We start from the raw sequence: 6,789 nt of genomic DNA, 5'->3' as shown, positions 1-6,789 counted from the left end.
TTTTTGAACTCTTTTTGTAGGAATTTAAGGACGTTAGGTCGATCGAATGAATTATACGATTATCCCTTTCCCTCTTAAAACATCTTGTTATATCTATAAAATGGAGCTTCATTAAATTTTTAGTTCATGTCAAAACATTGGCAACAATACCCTATATTTGACGAGTAAATATTGTATCTTTCATTGCTCGTTCTGTTTGCGTTTGCAAATGAATATCGTGTTATTCGAAAAACATTTCTGTAATAACCATTTATCGGGCGGCCCTTTGTTTCAATATTATTATTTCTAACAATAGGATATGTTATCTCTATCGACCAGATACCACGAGATATTAATCATAAAATATAAATATATGATAAACATCAAAATAACAAATAATTCACGTATAATCTCCACACAAGTTAACACACGTTAGCATGCAGAAATTATTAATCACAATCCCGATAACAATAGATGATATTTTTAACTGACCAGTTATCCAAACTTTCTACTCTGTAAAATTTCAAACTTTGTTTCATTACAACAATCTGCTTCTTCCATTAAATACTCCGTATCCATCTCATCTTCTTAACGGAAATTTCGTTACGTATAAAGCAATATGGAAGCAGCCTGTACGTATAGTCCCAAGTCTAAAACAATAAAGCAATCGAACTGAGAAGGGCATTTGGATCTAACCCATGCGAGTAAAAAATAGCGTGGCACGTACACGATGAAAAATTGATGATTCGACGCAAGGCGCGAATCAAAGGCAAACAATCATAAAATTAAAACCCATAATCGACGAATGGAAATTTCCTGACTGGTAGGAAAGGCAGCTAGACGGACGTCGGCCAATGTTCGGAAATTAAAGGATTCGATCAGAGCAACTACATTGCTGTATTAGCTTTTAACGAAGTTGAAACACCGTAGACAAGCTGAAACTTCCGTAAGCAAACAAGATTGGAAGAGTTTGAATAACGTATCGTGAAACTTAATATTTTGAATAACAAGCAAAAATTCAGTTTCTGCCGTCGTCTGAGAGAAGCAAAGAGAATGCAACGATGTTCTTCGTTCGCTGCTAACATTTTTCATCCACGCTGCGAGCTAAAATATCTGCTTGCAGATTACAAATATCGTAGCCTGGAAACGGAGCATCTTGCAGAAATTCAGTATCTTGTACACAAAAATTAAACTTTGCAATGTTCCCTTCGTTTTATTTCTAGAAAGAATTGTTTTTCTCTAGTTACTTTTAAAAAATTAACACGACCAAGTTAATTAATGAACATGGTTCTGTTTTGTTTGATACATCGTCTTAACTTTAATTATTGAAAACAGCTATAAACCCGTACATTTTATATTGCAAGACATCGACATTTTTTGTATCATTAAGTTTTTTTCTATTCTCTTCCCTGAAAGATATACATTTATATTTTTGGCTAGCGTGCGGTATTTTTTGACAGTCGTACCAAAGGCAAATACAAATTCCAATTTTCCTAAATCAATGATCTCTCAAAATATTGGCCTCCGGACCAAGATGGATTGCCAAACGCATTGAATCAAAGGAGAATTAGAAGCATACAAGTATGAAAAATATATTTAATCATACATACCTAATACATATTTTCACGTTAACGATGTACATGTTTAATACGTATGTTAAAATTTATTTACGTAATTTAACACATATTTATTACATGTAATACGTTGCGTTATAGTTACGTATAGTAGTACATATACAGGGTGGTTGGTAACTGGTGATTCTAGGCGAAAAAAAAGTCGAAAATATAGAATAAAAATTCTTTTTTTATTTTTTTTTTTTAATTTTTCCATCGCGACAACGTTATAACGTACCGCGCGCGTACCGAGCGAAAATTCAAAGTCGATTTTCTCGAAAACAAAGCCTGAAACGAAAAATGTTTATTCTATATTTTCGACTTCTTTTTTCGCCTAGAATCACCCCCTTTCCGCTTGTACCACCAGTTACCAACCATCCTGTATATTACATGTATGTAACAGTACTTTAATACATATTTTGAAATATTAGTTATATAAAATGTTTGTTTAATCTAAAAAGCAAACAATAAAGGATTGGATAATCCAAACCCAGTTTTTGCGGACGTTCGAATTTTTCTTTTTCATCTACTCAGCGTGGCTGAAGAATAAATGTCAATATTAAAAGATCGAAAGTTATTTGAAGCCGACAGTGTTTAACTTTAAATTAAATGGTATCTTTCTACTGTATTTCATCTGGACAAACCATTAAGGGAAAGCTTTTTCATTGTACCGACCGTTTAAGTGCATTAAGGTTATATTAAATTACGTGTGAGTACGCAATAAAGCTTTCATAACAGGCATTCTTGAGAACTTGAGGTAACATCCTATCCTGTTTCGAAAGGAACGGCACAACTTCCCGCGAGGAAAATGTACTTAAAAAGTTTCGTTCGTCGACTCGTTTATTAAAAATGAATTAGCCCCAAGCTCTCTCTTTCTCTCTCTTTTTCTCCCCGTCTGTTCGTCCTTGCCTCCCCCCCCTCCTTTTCTATCTCTTGTGGCGATGAATTTGTTCAAACTTCTTTCGAAAGCTTCCACGGCTGGACTTTTAATTACCTCGATATAATAATAAAGCGCGTTTTATCGATGCTATGGAATAGTACATTGGAAAATAAATTGCGTAGAAGGCTTTTCTACGATGATTCTCACGATGTTAATGCTTATTGTTATTAATTTTACTGTGTGTTAGCTAAATAAATAGAATTTCAGTATGTAGAGAAACGAATCTGACGAACGTAACACTTAACAGAAATTTGGAAATTTCTGATTGCAATATTTATACGTAATTATGTTAATATATGGTTTGATCAACGAACGTAGCTGTTAAGCTACTAAGAGAGATTGCTGCAGCGGCTAAAACACCGGGCATAAGTATACGATAATTGATCCTTGCGACGAGCCAATTTGGCGGGCAAACGAACAGACCGAAAGACGACCAGTTAGCCACTCTTACGAAGTTTTCCAATGCATTGCAAAGGACACTTTATTATTCCGTAGCCGCGATGCCTTTGGAAAGACCCCATTCGAACAGTTGACTCCGCCGCTAGCTTCTTTATCTCTTTTCATCGTCTTCTTCTCTTCCCGTTGATTCGACTTCCCCATTGGCTCATCCTGGCTAACGAGATACATCGATTCAATTCAAGAATGAACTTTCTTTGTGAAGATTCGTCAGGCGTGATTAAAGCAGTGAATTCGAGGGGAAGGGAGGAGCAGGAGAGGCATACGATAAGAAAATTTAATTCTTCATTAAGCACCGCTGTTTCTTCCCGGACAGTTAATTATCGTCCGTTCGAAATAATTGGGTTGCCGGAATGGGTTATAACTTCTAACGAGACGTATTCGACGGAATATCCGTTAGAATTGATCCAAGTTATAGGACTGAAACGATGGTGGAACGGGTCAACTTTGCAGTTATCGTTCAGAATTGTTCATGTCGAATGTATTATAGGTGCATGGAGGACAGCGTGTAAATTCGAGTTAGGGTTAAGTTCGAGCGTTTGCAAACAATGTGATCGAAGCTTGTTAAGAAAGACGGTACGTATTCCAAATAAATGATCTATTGTTACTGTTAAATCGTGAGTGTTTATCCATTCAAATCGCGTCGAAATATGCAAATAGAACGTATGAAAAAAAAAAGATTAATTTGCGAAGCGGCTGCACATCCGCAATATATTTCAAATGAATACAAGACTAGAAGTTCCACTAATGCGCGGTTTAGAATTTTGATATTCATTATACATCCTTAACTGAGTCTCAACTCCACGAATTTCATTGCGAACTAATAATTCCGTAGCGAAAATCATGGTGCAACTGGCTGCACAGTTCGTTCCGCTTACAACAGTGGGTCGAAATTATGGAATGAGCATACATGAATTTTCGATTTCGTAAAAGGCGACTTTGAAGGCAAATTGAATATGTAGCTGAACTCTATCGCTATTATACGCGTCTAGAATGCAAGGCAGGAAAATAGCTTTAGTCGAGATGCTAAAATTATTCTGTAATATCGTTACTAAATATTTTCGTGGAATTTAAACGATATAGAATTTTAATCACTCGTATACACGGAACTGTACAAACTGTGTAAATGTGAAAACAAAACCAGCATTAGTACCGTTTATTACCTTGTTTCGCCACATCTCGTCCATAAATACCACACGGCATTTCGCCGAAGTACCAAGCAAAGACATAAGCTATCGTTTCGTTCCAGAACCACGTTCGCCATTAACAGCATCCATAACCATGTAGTCTTCGAAAATTCCATCGAGATTGCCACTCGCTGCTTCGCATGCATAGTTAATCGCGTCAGAAATACAGTTTCGTGGAAATTTGTAATTTTTACTGTCCCGAATCGATACTTGCCACTATTTGCAACCTGGAACGTCTTATCTTATCTTATTTAACAACCACTCTTGCGTTTGTTATCTTTCAACTTATTCATACCTAGCGTAGCAATGATTTATCTTGTACTAGGTTGTATTGACCCTAAGAATAGTAGGACGCTAAGGATAGCCAGTTATCCACCATCTACCAAGAGTAGAAAGGATTCTGAAATAATTCGAGAATTCGAAATAAAGTATTCGCGAACGAGACTTCGGTTTTAAGAAAAAACAACTTTGAAAATTCGCAAGTAAGAGATGCGAGATGTTTTACAAATTTTCACGTGCAAATGAGTACGATCTGGTAACAAGTTACAAAAATACGTTGCACAATAGAGTTACAAAAAAGTTTTTTATACGATATAGACGTCAGAACATCGGTATAACAGAAAAATCAGGTTCGCTCGGTTCCATTATTATTGACAGACTTATCTCCGTTCGCATGATTAAGTCTTGGAGTAGTCATGAAAAAATAAGTACACATCTATCATCGAGAAAACGACCTACCTCACTGAATATCGGTTTGCCAATCGTTGCCATTTCCAGTATATTTTGTCACGATTCACAGCGCACATCTTTTTTTAGAAAACTTTTCTGCTCTTTAGTAAATTTTCTTTCTGATGTTCCACTCGATCAAGTTTCCTAAACTGTATTCAAGTGTATACATGTATCGTATATATATATATATATATATATATATATATATATAGAGCTATATTGTGTCCAATAGAAAAACGTACATCATTGAATTATAGAGAACTTTCGTTGAAACTCCAATGGAATTTCTTCATCTATTTTAATCATTTTTCAATACAAACGCAAAACTACCAGTATTTTTGTCGATATTCTGACGTTTCTCCGTTTTGCTATCCATAGATACTACGAGAGTGAATTGTGCTGAAGCCACTCTGCGAGATCTTTCGTGCCAGGTATTTAATTAAATTAGGTCAACTAAGAGGCACTTTTTATCCATTTTTACATTAGCTTTGCGCGATATTTTCAAACATTATTGTTGGCGTCTACTTGCTAACGTCTTGCTCAAAATATCAATAATATTTTCACGCCGAAGCATTTTATTGAAATAAAAATAAAGGAAACAATCTGGAATATTTCTCTTGTAAAGTAATTATTCATTCACCTTTTCTATAATTCGTCACGTCGTGTTCCTTGTCAAAGAAAGATAGAAGAAGGAAGACTATTCTCGGTCTGATCCAAACAACTACCACTTGTCAAGTTGAGATAGTACCATTGGTCATAAATGGCATAAAGCATTCGACTCGTTGACTGCAGCTTAGCACATCGCTAGGGTGGTTTACTGGATTGATTAACTCGAGGGTTTGTCGAGAAAGTTCTTAATGTCGTAATGAAAACAGAGGGGTTGCTTCGACTTGGCAAAGTAGATATGCCTGAGAACCCGAGGCGGGGATCAGTTGTTGAAAAACTCGAATAGCCATGACTGTCGTATTTATCCTTCCATTTTAAAGACCATTTAATCCGATAAAAAGAAATAGTCTGATTTTTAGATACGCTCTGACATCACGCTTTGTCTCTCCGTAAACTTGTTAATCTTTCATAGTCAAAGTTAACTCCCAGTTTTAATTGGACTTATTTATCCCAGAAATCAGATATTCATGGAGGAATTTTTGAAATCATTTTCAAGATTGCGCTACGTCTTCGTTAATTCATTGAGAAACGCATGAAATAAATTAATGAATATTAATGAATGGATCATCGATGTACAATTAATCTATGTAAGTGTATATCTTGTCATTTGCTTTGCCACGCTTATCAAAGCACAGCCGATGGAAAAAATTGTCATATTCGTTCGCCGATGATCTCTTCATTTTGCGATATCCCTAACGCACACCGATCAAAACTGTTACGTTATTGGTGCGAGGATTATACTGCACCATTCGGTTAATAAATAAACGACGCTTTTAACTTCCTGGCTGGAGCGAGTGAAAAAATAATGACTTCGAAATATTAACGCGGCACTAAGTACTTACTCGAGCGCAGTGGATTACAATCTAACGCTTTTGAAACCCGTGAACATGGCCATTTTGTTCTTTTATCTCTCAAAAGTTTGACGCGAACTATTTTAAACGACTTTATCAATATTTCTACGGAGTGCTAAAGCTTTATAATTTTATGGCCTCAGCCGGAACAAGTGTGTGTTAAGGCTGCATGCTCCCGATCTTAATATGTAGACCAAAGAATAATATATGACTCGATTCTTGCCCGCGAATAAAACGATTACCCTTTAAATAATGTAAGAAACTTACTGCAGGTATAACATTTTTCACGATTCCTTAATACGTTCGATGCAAGCGGTTTGCAAGAATTTGCTTTTATATAAAAAATATTTAGAAAGATATTTGAAGAA

This window comes from Bombus vosnesenskii, unplaced genomic scaffold (genome assembly GCF_011952255.1).
Source record: "Bombus vosnesenskii isolate JDL3184/JDL3185 unplaced genomic scaffold, Bvos_JDL3184-5_v1.1 scf7180000013444, whole genome shotgun sequence".
In the NCBI taxonomy this organism is placed as follows: Eukaryota; Metazoa; Arthropoda; class Insecta; order Hymenoptera; family Apidae; genus Bombus; species Bombus vosnesenskii.
Note: the sequence above shows the minus strand (reverse complement) of the source record.